General features: G+C 49.5%; 1 long non-coding RNA gene across 1 annotated transcript; it reads right to left on the bottom strand.

Annotated features, from left to right (window-relative positions):
• Positions 1-543: 543 nt before the first annotated feature.
• On the bottom strand, positions 544-12,235 carry LOC121135805. The gene is made up of 2 exons (XR_005872925.1): positions 12,006-12,235; positions 544-973 (listed from the first exon to the last, which is right to left on the bottom strand). It is a non-coding gene; the product is annotated as an uncharacterized LOC121135805 (long non-coding RNA).
• Positions 12,236-17,240: the final 5,005 nt, after the last annotated feature.

Below are 17,240 nucleotides of genomic sequence, written 5' to 3' on the forward strand. Positions count from 1 at the left end.
ACCCTACCCCCCCCCCGCGCACCCCCTCCACCCCCACCCCACAAGTGACAGCTCGGGAAAGCCACACTCTTGGAGCTCTGTGCTCTTACCTCTAAGCATCTTGGCTGGCCAGCAGGCCTCCTCTCCCCAGTAATTGCTACTGCTTTTATAATCTTGGGAAGGGGCCATGGAAACTTTTTTTTTTTAGGATCTTCCTAGGCCAGTTAGATTTCCTTTATTTTCCTGGCCCCCAAAGCCCCCTTCTTCCTCTAGGAGGGGTTGCTTTGTTTCCAGCCTGAGGCATCTATCTCCCAGCTTTATTCTATCACAAATAAAGGGAAAGGGGTGAGGCTGGGGGCCGGGAGATGGCACGGTGGGGGAGGGGCTGGTGAGGTGACTTCGTGGGTAAAGACACTCTGCTGTGACACTGGTGACCTGAGTTTAATCCCTGGGACCCACATGGTGTCAGGTGAGAACCGACTCCTGCACGTTGTCTGTGACGGCTGCGTGTGTGCTGTGGCACATGCTCACGTGTGCATACGCAAACACACACACACCACATAATCTCTCTCTAACAGTGATAAACATTTATTTTAAAATAGGGAAAAAGGCAGAGAAAAGGAAAACGAAAAAAAAAAATCGCACACCCAAACAAGACTCTCCTAACACCACCACTGGATTCATGTCCACTCTGGTGTAGCCCTGGTTCTGTGAGGCAGCACCCACAAACTTGACTTCAGGACGTAGGAAGGACAGAGGGTTGGGGTTGGCCTGGCCTATTCTGGGCTGGCTGGGAGTCTCGGGAGCAGGGCATACTTAGAGCCTGAGGAAGCTGTTGCAGTGTCCCTGAGGGGCTAGAACACTGCAGGGAGCTGGGTGTCATCAGGGCTGGCCGCTACACAGATTCTGATCCTGTCCCATGGAAGCTTCTGGGAGCTTCGGAGGCTCCAAGGGCTGGGCCTTCACAGTCAAGGGCTTTCTTCCGAGAGGGTGTCTGTGAAGACAGAAGAAACAGCTTGGTGGCAAGGGAGAAAGGCAAGGGATTGCGGGGGCGGGGGGGGGGGCGGGTAGGGGAACGGCACAGTGCCCCTGCAGGGAGATCCAGCACTTGGGGGTTCTGTCCGGACTGATGGGCAAGTTGCCCCAGCTGGCACTACTGATACCACTGTGCCCAGCCCCAACACTCCCACCCTAACTTCATCTCTATTGCACAAACATCCTTATCAGCAGGGAGGGGCTGCAGGTGCTTGGTCCCTTGCCCTGCTCTTGGATGCTAAAATCCCTGGTCATCACGGTGCCGCCATCACTGTTCCTGAATGAGGGCTGTGGCAGGGGGCTTTTAAGGTGAACACCAAGGCAGGTTTTGTCTTTGCAGTGACCTGGAAGACAGATACACTTCCAAGGGTGCATATAAGGACTGCAACGGTCCAGATGGGAATTTGCTGGTGTTCCCCTGGACTGCCTCTGTGGTTGAGGCTCTGGTCTTGTGGCACTGGCCTGCCAGGAGCTCCTGCCGGAATAGCAGCTGTTCCTGGGCTGCTCGGTTTGGCCAGTCTGACTCTGGAAGTATCCAGAATTCTAGCTTCTAGGCTGGACACCGCCTGACCGTAAAATTGATCAGTGGTTTTTCCTCCCCGCTGGACAACTGCAGACTGAGGGGACACTCATGTGGGAGACTTCCCAACAGGGCATCCGAAGGACTCTAACAGGCCCCAGCGTGGACCTTTCCCTTCCTTCGCTGAAACATAAAACTAGCCACCAGGATCTATTTCCTTATTTAACCATTTTCTTATGCCTGACTAAAACTTCAGGGCCCAATGTCCAGCAATCAAAATACGTAATTTGGCCACACCGACCAACCTGTCCAATCAAAACTTACCAACTCATCCTAACACAGACTCCCCCCCCCCTCATTAAACTGATCCTGGGGTGACTTGTGTTCTTGTCCCATAGAGGCATCATTTCCCTCCACCCTGGCTTGTCCCTCCAGGGGTAATACATTTTCTTTGTGCTGAGAATTTGGTGTCTTAGTGTGTCCTGTACCAACCCCGAGACCCCATTCAACATCCAAGTTCTTTCCTGAGGGCTCTGCAATGCATTTCTATTTTGTTTTCACTTTTTTGCCAATGGGCATAGAAGGGTGTGTGAGGTCCAGGCCCATGGGGCTCCTGGCCTGCAGTGTCTTGATCAGGAACATGGAACCTCTGCCAGCATGGGGGTCTTCACCCTGGAGCCAGGCCCCTACAGACAACATCTACAGGCTGGTGAGTCCCCCGAGCCTTTTCCTGTCCCCAAGTTCTGTCCTTTCCAACCCAGCTCCAGCCACAGCACAGATCACCCCAGATGTCTGGGCCTTTAGCTCATGGGGCTCTTTGTTGCTGGATGTCCAGATCTCTGGACATGATTGAGGACAAGCTTATGTTAGGAGGCCACAAATAGGCCGGCCCCAGGGGGCTCTACTCACAGACATCTGCTGTGGCTCTCATTCCAGAGCAGGTGGTAGGTATTCTCCTGGGCATGGTGACCCTTGGCAGGTGACAAGTTTCTATACCCCAAATAAGCCTCTCGGCCAATGCAAAAATTCAAATCAGACCAAATCAAACCAAATTAGAAAAAGCCCACGTTTAATGGATACAATGCTCCTGGGTGGCCTTCCAGTTCCTCAGAGAGAAGATGGGACAGGGAATACCTGAGTCTGACAGTTTAAATACCCTGTGGGAGTGGTCTTGAGCATCACTGTGGGAGGGCTCATCATTGGGCAGGCTTTTTGAGATGTAGCAGGGTTTGGAAAGAGATGTGGGGGAGGGGCTGGGGTGAAACTTCCACCATAACAGCAGGCTCTGACCTGGAAGAGCCTCTGGCCAGGCCCTGTAGCAAGAGGCCAGCCCTATGCAGCTCTGCCCAGAGGACGATCATGTCGTTCGTACAGTGCAGGTAGACATTAGGGCAGGCTGGCAGGAGCCAGGGTGTCTCCCTTGTTTGCTCAAGTAGGCAACTGACCCGCAGCCAGACACAGCTGCTCTCCCCTAGGATCCTGAAGAGCTGTTGCTACCCCCTGCTGGCAGCCCTAGCTGACCCTGCTGACTCCCCAGGACTTACACTGTCAGGCCCAGAAAGAAGGCAGAAGAGAGGTTAAGCGGGTGTGGACCCTGAGCCGGTCCCACAGAGAAGCTGTGAGCTGAGAGGCTGCTGCTTCCCCCACTGCACAAAGCAGAGCATTTAACTGAGGCCCTGGGCCACCGGGAGGAGGGAGCCATAGGGATGGAGGGAGGATGGTCCCCTCCAACACTCATCCCCTCTCCAGGGTGTTGTGTCTTTGTAGGCGGTATCCTGATGGCCTGGCCTCCACAGTGACAGCAACTAGCCCTAACCACCCACTGGGTGACACCTGGTCTAGTTCTGGAGAGCTAGCACCTAGCCTAATCCATCCTTTTGTCCCTCTATGTGAACTTTGTTTGGGACTTTCCCAAGAAGACAAAGGCCTATGCAATTACTTGTTTCAGGAAACCCGGAAAAAATTGCGGTACCTATGAATCCAGACTTTGCACTTGGCATTGTCGTCATTTTTGGAGGCCTCCTTCAAGTTGTTCTGAGCATGTGGCAGTCAGCTGGCTAAAAGTCCAAATACAGAGAAAAATAAAAGTGCCCCGGGCGTAGGGAAGGTACTTCAGTTCTCAAAACCGGGTACCAGCAGCCCAAAAGGCTGAATTCATTCTTAAAGTGTCTCCTGAGTTTTCCTTCGACAGACCAGCATGAATCCCACACCCGCACGCCTTGCCTTCTGACTCATGTTGCTTCCCATGCAAATGGCCTGAGCAAATGTCTGCTCTGTGGAGTCTGTGACCCAGGAAGGAGCTGCTCCTGAGGAGGTGGGCTGTGCTTGAGACACCTTAGCTCTGGTGTTGGTTCTAAAAGGGGATCCTGAGCCCCGAGGCCGGGGGGGCGCGATTCACTGGGCTGCAGGGCTGACACTCTTGCTGTTGTAAGCAGGTTTTCGGGGTTGCCCACCGCCATTCTGTCTCCCGAGGCCCCATCTACACAGCTCTCCCATGCTCCCGTTTTTTTTGCCTCTTGAAGTGGCTGAGCTGATGTGGTCATTACGTTCCGTTCCTTCCTCATGTGAATGAACCCAGGAAAGGTTCACCTCTCCGCTGACGACTGCCTGTGCCTGGGTAGAGGCAGGGAGGGGGAGGGAGGTCCTGGGAAAGTTTGAACCAGTGAGGTGGCCAGTGCTTCTGTTTGCACCACAGACCCACACTGTCTAGATACCATCCCGGGTGGCCCTGTGCCTGTACACGATCGGCTCCTCCATTGTAAGGATGACCCTGTGCTCACACTCACTGCATGCAGGGGACCTGTCGTACCACAAGGATGACCCTGTGCTCACACTCACTGTATTCAGGGACCTGTCATCCCCAAAAGGATGACCCTGTGCTTACACATAGTACAGGCAGGGTGTTGTTCCCGCTCCTAGGGAGGTGCCCATCGGTGTACACTGGAGACGGTCTCACCCGTACAGAGGCGAGCTTCTGTGCCCGGACACAGTACCCTCGTGGGGTCAGCCTCACTCCTGCAGTGACCCTGTACCTGTTCACACAGTTCCCGTGAAAAGCCGGCTCAGGCCTGGAGAGGCAGAAGACTGCTGGTTCCCACTGATGTGGAAACTGAGATTCCAAGAGAGATGGCTCAGAGGTTAAGAGCACTGACTGCTCTTCCAGAGGTCTTGAGTTCAATTCCCAGCAACCACATGGTGGCTGACAACCATCTACAATTCAATCTGGTGTATATGTAATAAATAAATAAATCTTTAAAAAAAAAAAGAGCCACCACCACACTGCTGGATGGCAGAGCCTACCGACTCCCCACTTCCGGGGCGGTGGAGACATAGCTGGGGAGTCGTGCTTCCTGGAGTACGAAGAAACAGAGGCAAGGAGAATCCCTATTTATTTAAAAAATCCAGGCTCTGGGTCTCCAACCCTACCTAATTAGTGTAGACCCAGGCCAGAGCTCGAAACAGTTTTGGCATGCCTGGCTCCCCCTGCAGGACAAAGGTGGTATCACATGTGGTCAGTCTTGAACCTCTAGCAGAGGTTCATGCATTCATCCTCTGGCTTGGTGCCGGAGATGGGGAGCTCCAGCACTGTATTGCAGAGGGTATGTTATCATGACTCAGGGTCTAGGGGTTGCTTTTCCATTCTTACTGTCTAATTTAGTTCAGGGGCCTCTACATCTTTCCATCTGCTCCCATGGGCCTCTCTCCCTCCAAATCCTGGGAGGTGGTGACTTAAAACCACCAGCATTAATGGCAGCCAATCCAATCTTGTGCATTTACCTGCATGGATCTAGCTAGACTTAATAGACCTTCCTGGTCTGTTTTCCCTAATACTCTTCCCTGTAAAATGTTTTTGTTTGTTTTTCGAGACAGGGCTTCTCTGTATTGCTTTGGAGCCTGTCCTGGAACTCGCTCTGTAGACCAGGCTGGCCTCGAACACACAGAGATCCGCCTGCCTCTGCCTCCCGAGTGCTGGGATTAAAGGCGTGCGCCACCATCGCCTGGCTGGTGGTATCCACCTTTAGTAACAGCAATCAGGAGGCAGAGGAAGGGGGAATCTCTGCTGTGGTCCACAAGGTCCTACAGGAGACATACTTACATCAGAATTCCACTGGAAAAGATCCCCACTTGCAAAGTCTTGGGGGATACCTGCCTTCTGAATAGCCACTGTCATCCCCCTTTTCCATAGTGGGGGATCCATCCCCCCCAAAAAAAAACCCCAGCAGTGAATTAATCAATTACTGGGCACAACTCCCTCTTGTACCGATAAACTGGATAACCTTCCCCAACACCGTGGGGCCCTGGTGTGAAAGTATTAGAGGCTAGCTCCCAACAATTATCTCTTGTGGCAGGACACAGGACAAGGAAATCAGCCTTGCAAAAAGAGCATTCAGAGCTCCAGAAGACTAGCAAGCAGGGCTGGGCAGCCAACTCAGGAGAGTGCAGCCTACTGGCCCCCGTTCTGCCTTAACAAGCTATCAATATTCTCTCTCACCTCAGTGCTACCGATACAAGGTCTTAATGGCCTTAATCTAGGGAAACTGTGCCTTTACTCCTCAGACTCAAGAGCAAGCATCGGATTGCTTAGCCAGCCCCAGAGAAGGGAATCTCTTTTCACCAGGGCATCAGTGGTACCAACAGCCCCTCCGCTGGGCTGGAAGCTGCAGCCTCTAGATCTCACGTAGCTTCTTCTTCCCCCCCCAAAGATTCATTTATTTATTATATATACATTGTTCTGTACTGCATGTGTCCTTCAGGCCAGAAGAGGGCACCAGATCTCACTGCAGATGGTTGTCAGCCACCATGTGGTTTCTGGGAACTGAACTCAGGACCTCTGGAAGAACAGCCAAGTGCTCTTAACCTCTGAGCCATGTCACCATGCCCCTCAACTAGCTTCTTTATTTGATCTAGTGTTGAGAGGATTCTCTAGCAATTGGCAAAAATTGCTGATGTGGATTAAGGGCCCATTTTTCTTTCCATGGTTTACGCGATGCAGTTTCCAGCTACCGAAAGGGAAAGGGAAACCCAATGCATACAGAGTTTCTTCCTTTTTTTTTTTTTTTTTACATTTATCAACTGTAAACTTCTACTATTTCTTCCTCGTTTTACGTTTATCAATTACAGACTTCTAGGTTAACTAATCACATAAATGCAGTATTATACACTAACATTCTTTCTCCTCTCTTATTGATAATAAGCCCCTTACTCCATCTAACTTTACCTCTTGTTGCCAGTTATGGCCCCCTGAGAAAGGCGCTCACCTTTCTCAAGATTTTATCTGCCCGATATCCCTGCTCTTGTCATAACTGCTAATTGCATCTGCATTGGGTATATAACTGGAAGCCTTGTGGGATAGAAGACACCTCCCCCCTTTTATTGAAGAATGAAGAAGGATGAGAGAAATGTGGCTCTCAGATCATTTTAGATCAATCCGCCTGTTGCAAACCCCCTAAGCTGGACCCCGAGAGGGCATCGAGGCTGGAACTCGAATGCCCTTTGTTAGATCTCTGTGAGTTCAAGACCAGCTTGGTGTACATAGTCAGTTCTAGGACAGTCAGGGCTCTATAGCAAGACCCCGTCTCAAAAGACAAAAACAATTAAAATGTAGAGGTCAAACGATTGGAATGCAATAAGAATCCTGGCCGTGTCAGTGCCGTGACGCTTCACTGTGATAGACCAAGTGAGCTGGTTTGAATGAAGTCACTTTTGTCCTGACCGTTTTTTCTGAGTCCCTCCTTCTGACTCCAGTTGTGGAAGTCAGTTGGTCTTCTGCAACCAGGACCATGCTCTGTCCCTAAAAGCCCTTTGTAAATGCTGACTTCACAGTCCTTAGTCTGCTTATGTCATAGCTCTAGGAGTATTTAGTGGTCTGGACCATGGACGCTGGACCTATGTTGGTCTGGGACATCACCTAATAACGGAGTTCAAATTAACAAAATAAATATCTGAATAAGTAGGGAACGGAGGCCCCAGCGTACAAGGCATGGAGGTCTGAGCGCTGCTTGAACGCTGACAGACAGAAGCCCTCCAGCATGAGGTGGAGGCGGGGTCTGGAGATCACTGCTTTCTGTCCTGCCATCGCAGACTGCTTCCTGCCCCATTTCCCTGCAGCTCACTACACTTGCAGAGACTGAGCTCACACTGTCTGTGTGGAGCCATGCTTTAGTCCTCTTTGGCCTGGCTCCCTGAGGCTTTGGCGGGCTCTGGGGACACACAGCATAGAGCAATACTGGCGTTATACTCAGGGGATACCCAGGGCTGTTTTGCCCAAGCCACACTCGCCTGGGTTGTCAGAAAAGTGCATTGGGAGCCCATGGGCTCTTCTGGTTTTGTAGTCAGCCATCCACAACAGGATGCCAGTACCGAGCATGTGTGTTTAGTTTGATGATCTGATGGTTTGTTTTTGTTTGTTTGTTTGTTTTCGAGACAGGGTTTCTCTGTGGCTTTGGAGGCTGTCCTGGAACTAGCTCTTGTAGACCAGGCTGGTCTGGAACTCACAGAGATCCGCCTGCCTCTGCTTCCCCAGTGCTGGGATTAAAGGCATGCTCCAGTAACGCCGGGCTGATCTGATGGTTTTGCATTTAGAGCCTCACTTACCTAGGAGACTATGCTTCTAGGGAGAGTAAACTCAACACATGCACGCATGCACGCACGCACACACGCACGCCAGCATCCTGCAGTGTGCAATTTGCATGTGAACCAACCAACCCAGGCCTGGTCTCCAACTTGTGATTTCACAAAAGGCCTTTGTTAGTATCAGGTATTTTTGTTTTGGGGCTTTTTCATCTCTCCAATGGTACGCCTTAAAGGCCACAGCTAAGACTCTTGCCTGTGGAGTCAGTGGTCCTTTCTCTAGACATTTAAGTTTGGTCCTAATGTCAAGGAAATTCTGGGAGTTGTTTTCCATCTGGCGTCTCGGGATCCAGATTGCTGTATTGTAAGAGGGCCTCTGTGAGGCAGTCTAGGAATTAAGATGGGTTATCATGTCTGTCCTGGGTGACCTCTTGATTTTTTTTTTCATAATTTACCTCTTTAAGGGTGGACAGCCAGGAGGTAAGTTACAATCAGATCTCTATCAAGGATGCTACCTTGGGCATTGTAATGCCATCCAGAGTCCTGGTCAGGGACAGCCTCAGCCATGACTGGGTGTGCAGCCTGTTGCTGAGAAGGGAGGAAGGGAAACTAGAGAGGCTGGAGAGGAAGAGAAGGGACCGTGGGTCCAGGCTTGTTAGTGATTGAAAGTATTGGAAGAATCGTCTGGTTTGGGCCTCACAGCTGCTAGGAGGAGTTGTTTTTCCTTGGATGACTTATGTCATGTGGTCACTTTCATTAAGATGGGAGTGAGGTGACATGGCAAAGTCCATCCTTTGCAAACCTAGGAAAGATGGATGTCGGCCATGTGGGCTATCCTTGTAGGCATTTTGGGCGGATCAGGTGGGACAGGTATTCTGGCACTTGGGAGGCACAGAATACTACTAAGTGTTAAACAGCTCAGATGGAAAGGTATCCTGGAGCTCGGGGGGGGGGGGCCAAGGACTAACACAGGCCTCAGTAAGCAGAGCAGCTTACAGCCCTGCCTCAGGGAAAGGCTTCCCAAATGTATCAGCTCTGTTCTGGCAGGAGAGGGTCTTCCAGCTGGGGATGTTTGCCCAGTGTAGCAGTTTTGCTCCGCAGGAGAGGGTTTCCGAGTTGCTACAGTTCAGCTCTGCTCCCGGGAGAGTGGAGAGCTGAGTGTAACAACTCCGCTCTGCCAGGGGAAGGTTTCCGCTGCAAAAATGTTACAGCCCTGCTCGCTCTGCTCTGCCCAGGGTCATCTCTGCTCTGGTGTTGCCACAAAAGAAGATCTTCACCCAAAGCTCATCCAAGGGTTTTATTAGGAGGGAAGAAGCCAGGAGAATGGCTGCCCTCTAGCCAGATGGCAGAGGATAGCTGGGTAGCGCAAACAGACACAAGCTGAACAGACACAGGGTTTATATAGGGCTTCCAGGGTAGGGATTGGTCAGATTTCAATACTGAGCTCAGATTAGCTAGAGCTCCTGCTCCAGGATTGGTTAGTTTTCTGCACAGGGTTAGAGTCAGATTTGGCTCTGGTTTCAGGGCCAAAGTGTGTTTCTTTCTCTGGTCCTTTTTAGTCTTTTGGCTCTAGTTTTAGGGCCAGGGTGTATTTCTTTCACTGGCTCTGATTCCAGGGATAAAGTGTATTTCTTTGGCACTGGTTTCAGGGTCAGGGTGCATTTGGTTGGTTCTGGTTGCAGGGCCAAAGTGTGTTTCTTTGGCTCTGTTCAGGGTGTGTTTCTTTGGCTGGCCCCCTTTCCCTACAATCCTCATCCCAGTGGGGGGACAGCAGCTAAGGTGGCAGCAAGTTTCCTTTAAAATTACCTAACCTATGTATAGGTTTTTAGCTATCAATCCTGGTGCTGTGTGTTTTAACCTTTTTGTTACTGATTTTACACGGCTTTAATCATAACCAATATGCTTACAGATATCAAGGAACAGGAAGTTTTCATAATACTTTACAAATCTTGAGGTAAGATTTACATCTTAGCAAAAAGTGTTTTTTGTTTGTTTTTACGAGACAGGATTTCTCTGTATTGTTTTGGAGGCTGTTGGTCCAACCCAGCCTCGAATTTACAGAGATCTGCCAGCCTCTGCCTCCTGAGTGCTGGGATTAAAGGCATGCACCACCACCGCCCGGCATTAGCTAAAAGTTTTAGAGAGTGAAACCAAGTCCAAAAGAGTATGCAATGAGTAGCAATTGTCCCCACTGGGAATAGTCTGTCTCTTTGTTTTGTTTTGCTTTCCTTTCTCTGTCACACAGCAGGTGGCTTGCCTGATGTGGGACAGAGATTTTAGAAGAAACTTTTAAACAATCGCTTTTGGGTCTAGAGGAGGGGGAGCCACATCCTAACTCTACAGCCAGATTTTAATCCAAGTGGGACAGCATAAAACAACAGTCTAGCCAGGTATGGTGGCGCACGCCTTTAACCCCAACACTCGGGAGGCAGAGGCAAGCGGATCTTTGTGAGTTCAAGACCAGCCTGGTCTACAGGAGCTAGTTCCAGGACAGCCTCCAGAGCCACAGAGAAACTCTGTCTTGAAAAACTAAAAACCAAAACCAAACCAAACCAAACAACAAAAAAAAAAAAAACCAAAAAATAAAAAATAAAAATAAAAAAACCAACAACAATCTAATGCCACTCACACCTAAGAGACACCTGAATCCCTGCAAAGCTGAATCTAGTGAGCTGAAGACAAAGAAGGCTTAGAGATAGGAAAATTTTCGCGTCCTGACTGTGGATGAAGGATGCTGCAGGAGGGAGTTGAGAGGAGCACCAGCCAGGGAATTGTGTGTGCAGGGTGTGTGCATGTTGCAGCTGGCCTAGTCCTTTGCTTTCTCCTCCTCCCGCTAGGTATAGCTCCAGGCTCTCACTTTGCAACAAACTTACAGATCCATCTATCTATGATAACTTAAAAGGCAGGGCATTTGCAGAGAGAGAGAGAGAGAGAGAGAGAGAGAGAGAGACAGAGACAGAGACAGAGACAGAGACAGAGTGTGTGTGTGACAGAGAGAGAGAAAGAGAGAGAGAGACAGAGACAGACTAGACCAAAAAAAAAAAAAAAAAAAAAAAAAAAAAGGACAGGGCTTGGGGCTGAGAAATAGGGATTGGGGATCTCTTTACATTTCCCAAATCACTCACAGTGTTTGTAAAGGTCCTAAGTAATATTAACATCTTAGGTGTCCCCTTGGATTGATTATCGAAGAGGTCCAATACCAAATTTGATTTCAAAAGTGAAATAAATGTTGGGTGTCAGGTGTAGAGGCTGGAGGTTTTCTGAGAGGCATCCCAAGGGGGGATGAGAGAGTATGGAGGACCGGTTCCCACGGATGAGAGAAAAGGAAAATATCTCTGCAGCCAGGAGTCATGGGTGACCCCAGGACTCAGGGAGGACCGAACAAAGACCAAGCCATTCAGTGGGTTATCACCACACTCAACCCGGGTTAGGGGCTCAGCAGGGCTAAGCCAGTAGAGAGACTTGATGCCTGATGCCAGGGCTTTAGTAGAGGCAAGAAGGCAGGAACAAAAGCAGAACTCTAGGAGGAGTCGTCTCTCATCCACAGGAAAGGGTCAGGGAATGGGGTCACAAAAGCCACAGGGGCCTAAAGGAGCTGAGAGATTATAGACAGCCCCGGGGGTAAAGTGAGAGAAGAGGGCAGGAAGGGACTCAGTAGCCCGGTTAGGCTTAAGGAAACTGTAGGATTGCAGCTCCAAGGGTGTTGGGATGGGCTCAGGTGAAGAGGGCCAGCTGTAGCCTTAAAAACCGTGACTGAGGGAACCTCTACCTCCAAGAGTAACAGAGGGGTGCGGATACTCAACGGTCACTTCCTCAGACTTGGGGAAGCACTTACACGACACACACACACACACACACACACACACACACACACACACACACACACACACACACGACTCACCTAATTATTGCTGGTGGGTGGGTTGCTGAGCAATCGGTGAGTCGGCAGGTGTGTGTGTTGCCGGTGGACCAGAGATGAGGGATAGGGTCCCAGTGCAGCTTAGACCGTGAGGGAAAATACAGGCACCAGGAGAGCCAGTTTGAGTCTTGACAACATCTGAGCATCACAGCTCAGATGGAAGGATATTGTCAGCCAGGAACCAAGGAGTACCACAAAGTCACACCACACAGCAAACCTCACACAAGAGATTTATTAGGCGATGGTGGGGGGTGGGGTGGGGAAGCAAACAACCCAGGAGGGTGGCTGCCTCTGCTCAGGCAAGAAACAGCAGCAAACTGAACAGGATACAGGGTTTAAATAGAGCTTCTTGGGAAGTGGGCGGAACTTTTCAGGGTTGAGCTTTCCATGGTGGAGACTGGAGGGAATTCACTTATCTAGAGGCTGAACTTTTCACTCTGTAGAGTGGGGGCAGGGCCCAGCAGTTAGGGCAGTTAGAATGTTCTGTGGATGGAACCTGGCAGTTAGAGGTCCTTGGGGGGAGGGGCGTGGCCACTCATGTGGCTCGAGGGGCTTAAAAAAAAACGAGCACAGCAACTCTTTATGAAGGAAAACATTTAATTGGGGGTGGCTTACAATTTCAGAGGTTTGGTCCCATTATTGCAGAGGGCCACAGGGGTATACGGCAGGTGACGACTAATGTTCAGCAAGCAGGCCCTGTTAGGGTTTGAGAGAAGCCCCCAAGAAAAGACCAGCAGTCACGTATGCAATAAAACAAGAGTGCTTTATTCATTCCAACATGTTGGGGTGGCACATGGTGACCCTGAGAGAAGCCCACAGGCTCCTTTTAAGCCAGGTGAGGGGAATTTCAGGGAAGAGAGATTAGTCTGGGGACTGATTGGTGACTTTAAACAGTTTATGGGTTGCTATGCAATTGGTTGGAGGCTCGGTGGTTAGGGGCTTTTCAGCTTAGTTCTTGTAAGCTTGCACAAGGCCTGTGGGGGACCCTCTGATTGGTTGCCCCTGGACTGTGGCTTTCCCAAGAGCTGGTCCCTGGCAGCGACCATTAGAAACCTGTCGTGGCTCTGGTCTGGCTCCCTGGTCCTCTCAGACCCACCAGGTGAGTGACTCTCTGATGGAGAGTCCCACTTGGTGGGATCTGGGGGTCACTGGCTGTAGATAACTGTCTCGTTTCTTTCCTAAGAACTTCATTTCTTCCCCGAGGACAGCTCTGGGTATGTTCCCACTGCTTGTGAGTTTATCTCGTGAAAATATTCCATCATTGGGCGTACATATAGCTGTGGATGGTCAGGAAGATTATTTCTGCTTCACTGTATAATTTTGATGAATAGAAATGATACTAGGACACTTCACATTACTCAGAACGACACAGGATTCTCAGGCACAAAGACAGCCTCTTACACAGACAGCTAATTTTAGACTCCAGCACAGATTCAAAGCAGGCTGGCTGCCCCTGGAGACGACTATCTGGTTGTCCCTGGAAACAGATACATGAGGTCATTTTCCCAGGTGTTTTGCTGATTCAAGGTCAGAGCCTGTAGCAACTTTAGTAGACATAACTCCCTGCAGCAGTAGACCTTTCTGCTTGTACTCCCTACCACTTAAGATCCAGCTAATTAATCGGTTAGTGTTGAGTCTTGAATTCCAATGTCATTTTCTTTCTGGGAAAGAGTTACATGCATGGCCAAGCATTACCCAGTGGTGGGTCAATGTGACATCACTACGCTAAGAGAAGCCATGTGACTCATCTTGTGTTATGGGAATGGGTCAGGCCCTGAAAATATAACGTGTAATTGTCCAGAGTTTGGCCGTGGGAGTGGCAGGGGCAGTGTAGAGAGAGACGGCTGTGCAGAGCGATGCAGGAGCTGTGCAGAGAGAGAGAGAGAGAGAGAGAGAGAGAGAGAGAGAGAGAGAGAGAGAGAGAGAGAGAGAGAGAGAGAGCGCTCTGTGTAAGAGCTGCTGCTACGTAGAGGAGCTGTGTGCCTAGCTACCGTGTGAAGGGCTGTGTGGTGAGAGAGCTGTGTAAATGCGGTGTGTAGGACCATCTGGATGCAGAACTCTCAGCTCCGTCTCCAACGCCGTGTCTGCCTGCACGCCGCCGTGCTTCATGCCATAACAGTAATGTACTAAACCTCTGAGAGTGTGAGCCAGCCCCAATGAAATGTTTTTCTTTATAAGAGTTGCCATGGTGGTTGTGTTTCTTCTCAGCAATAGAGATCCTAAGACAGGTACCTTGCTCCTTTTGCTTGCTGACCAACTTTGTGGGGCTTCCCCAGGTGGCCCTGTGTGGCAGGAGGGAGGAACTTTATAACAAGCCCACTTCTCAATGGTGGTTCCCCCTGATCTGTGGCTTTGCCAGTCCCTATTGTGGTAATACCTGCACTGTGAGACAGGTCACAGGGTAAGAGTGTTCTGTCTTATCAGGCAGATGGATAGAAGTCTGGGAAATTTTAGGCCAAAGTTCTGGGTTCTCAGCTGTTGGGGACTGCTAGAACCTTGAACAAAATGGAGTCTGTCAACCGTTTCTTGGCCTTCTGCCTACGTGACTGCGAGCACACATGCCCTTGAGACAAAGGAAAAGGCTAACCATAAAAGTTAAATTTACACAGGGCAGCCCACCCACCTAGCCAGGGGGAAGTACCCTTACAGAGTAATTGTCTTTGTTAACAAAAGATTATAGTGTTCTGTTGTATACTCCCTACCCCTCCCTAATTCCTGCACCTGACTTACGCTGACAAGCATTTGTGGAATGTAACTAATGACTGATGGAAAATTACAGCTTTGTCTTTACCGTATTTGGTGTATATTTGAATTGAGACTTGATTGACATGCTTGTACCACCCCCTGAGGTCCTTCCTCTATAAGTTCCAGCGCGCCCCAAAAAATAAAGGCTCTTGATCAGCGAACGTTGTCTTGAGCCTGATTCCATTAACCTCTTGAAGTTCACTTTCCAGATCGGATCTGCTCGTGAAGGCCCACCAAATTAGTAGTGACCCTCATCACCTCACCCCTGCGGGTCGGGGGTCCCTTCCCAAGGGTCGCACTCAGCCCAGTTTTCCTTCTTCATGTATTTTGTGACATTTGCTGGGGAGGTGTAAGCAAATGTTTCATTACTGACAATAACTAGAGGAATGGTTTCACTGAAGCCCATCTTAGTGAACCAGTGAGTTTCTTGGAGCTCTACCAACTCAAAGGCAGCTCTCTGCACCAGAGAAAAATCCATCAGCCTGGGTGATGACTCACGAAAGCTTCATCTCTAGAGCTATTTGTACAACTCAAAGGCAGCTCTGTGGGTAGAGATAATCCACTTCTTAGATGACATTTCTATTTCTATTATCTTGGGGAGGGACCTTGTGAATCCTCCCAGTTTTAGGAACTTCCTCTGAGCCTTGTAAGTTTCCTTTACTTTCCGAGTTCCAAGAACTTTCCTCCCCCCTCTAGGATGGTCATTTTCAAATGAGAATAAATAGCTACACAATAGCATTCCTGTGGGTGTAGCTCCTCCAGAATCCCCTGGCCTGTAAAAGACTAAAATGACATCTTTTTTTGTCGCACCTGCTGTGCGGCCTGCATCCAAGAATGTAGCGAGGTGGTCGGGATAGATGACACAGAGACCGGTCGGTTGCTTTAAGAAAACTTTATGCTTCCCAAGTCAGCTTAGGAGGAGATTCCAAGTCCGCTTAGGAGAGCTCTCAGGAGGAGTCTCAGGAGAAGTCTTTCTCTGAAAAAGGAGCTTCCCTTTTTAAGGACTTCTGCCATTCATCTACATACCATTCTTTCCTCCTGGCTGGTGGTCTAATCTCCGGCCCCAGAATCGGGGAGACACCACAGGGAAACAGGAAGAGGCATCTAGCTGTAGGAGGTGTGAAAGGCATGGTATTTCAGTGAGCCAGCCCTTTCTGAGCCCTAAAGCACTGAATTGTTTTCAGTAAACATTACATAGATGCCTGCTCCCAGGCCGAAGGGGAAGTGGGTTTCTGCTCAAGGTCTGGTGTCCCCACATTTTTTGTTTGTTTGTTTGTTTGTTTGAGACTGGGTCTCTCTATGCAGTCCTGGCTATCCTGGAACTCACTATGCAGACCAGGCTGGCCTTAATCTCACAGAGATCTGCCTGTATCTGCTTCCAGAGTTCTGGGATTAAAGGTGCACACCCCTACTGTCCCTGAAGTGAGATCCTGTGTGTGTGTGTGTGTGTGTGTGTGTGTGTGTGTGTGTGAGAGATACCCTTACATCCAGCAGCTTCACAGTAGATTAGTGTTGGGAGCATGAAGGTCCTTGCCCCCACAGATCACCAGGAAAACCAGGCGTGCTAAGCATGCAGGACTGTCCTCTCAAATGAAAGACAAGTATGCTACAGGATATTTGATCACACTCTGAAGATGTCTCTGTTTTACCTCACCCACCTGAAACACCGTCTGATTGGTTTAATAAAGACCCGAATGACCAATAGCTAGGCAGGAGGGGATAGGCGGGACTTCCACGGAGAGGGAGGACCTCGGGGAAGAATCTGAGAGGAAGGGGATTCACCAGTGAGATTCAGAGTAAGTTGGACTGTACTGAGAAGAAGTAACAAGACATGTGGTAAAGAGTTAGTTGGGAGCAAGCCTAAGCTAAGGCTAAGCTTCCATACTTAGCAAGAAGTCTCTGTGTCATTATTTGGGAGCTGACAGTCTAAAGAAAGTCCCATTATGTATAAAACCTGTTTTTCCATCAGAAGGCTGTGAATTGTAGGTGATTAATAGCCTGGTGATCTGTGTTATCTGTAGGACCAGGCCATATCAAGCTCCCACAACCAGGACCAAAGGTGGCTAGTAGTCTATATGACCCTTGCATTATCTTTATAGCCAGGGGCTCCCTCAAGCTTCCACAACCAGGATTAGAGGTGGCTAATACCCCAAATGACCTCTGTGCTATCCATATGACCAAGACCACACCAGATCTTTCCCTAGGCCCTTAAGCTAAAACAGGTAGCCTCTCTCTGAAACCTATCATCTTGGAAGAAATGACATGGATTTTGAGTTGTGTTATTGATGTAATTATATCTCCGTGTGCCAGAGATTGTATTATACTAGGAAATGTTTCCAAGTTGTACTGTGTTTAAATATGCTGGCCATAAGCTGCCTGGCATCAGACTCCAAAATTTGATTCACTCTAAACCAGGATGAATTGAATTTTCGTTCTCACCTCTTCATGGATCATTTTGCTGCCAACCATGAT

Source organism: Mesocricetus auratus, unplaced genomic scaffold (genome assembly GCF_017639785.1).
Source record: "Mesocricetus auratus isolate SY011 unplaced genomic scaffold, BCM_Maur_2.0 Super-Scaffold_100042, whole genome shotgun sequence".
Classification (NCBI taxonomy): domain Eukaryota; kingdom Metazoa; phylum Chordata; class Mammalia; order Rodentia; family Cricetidae; genus Mesocricetus; species Mesocricetus auratus.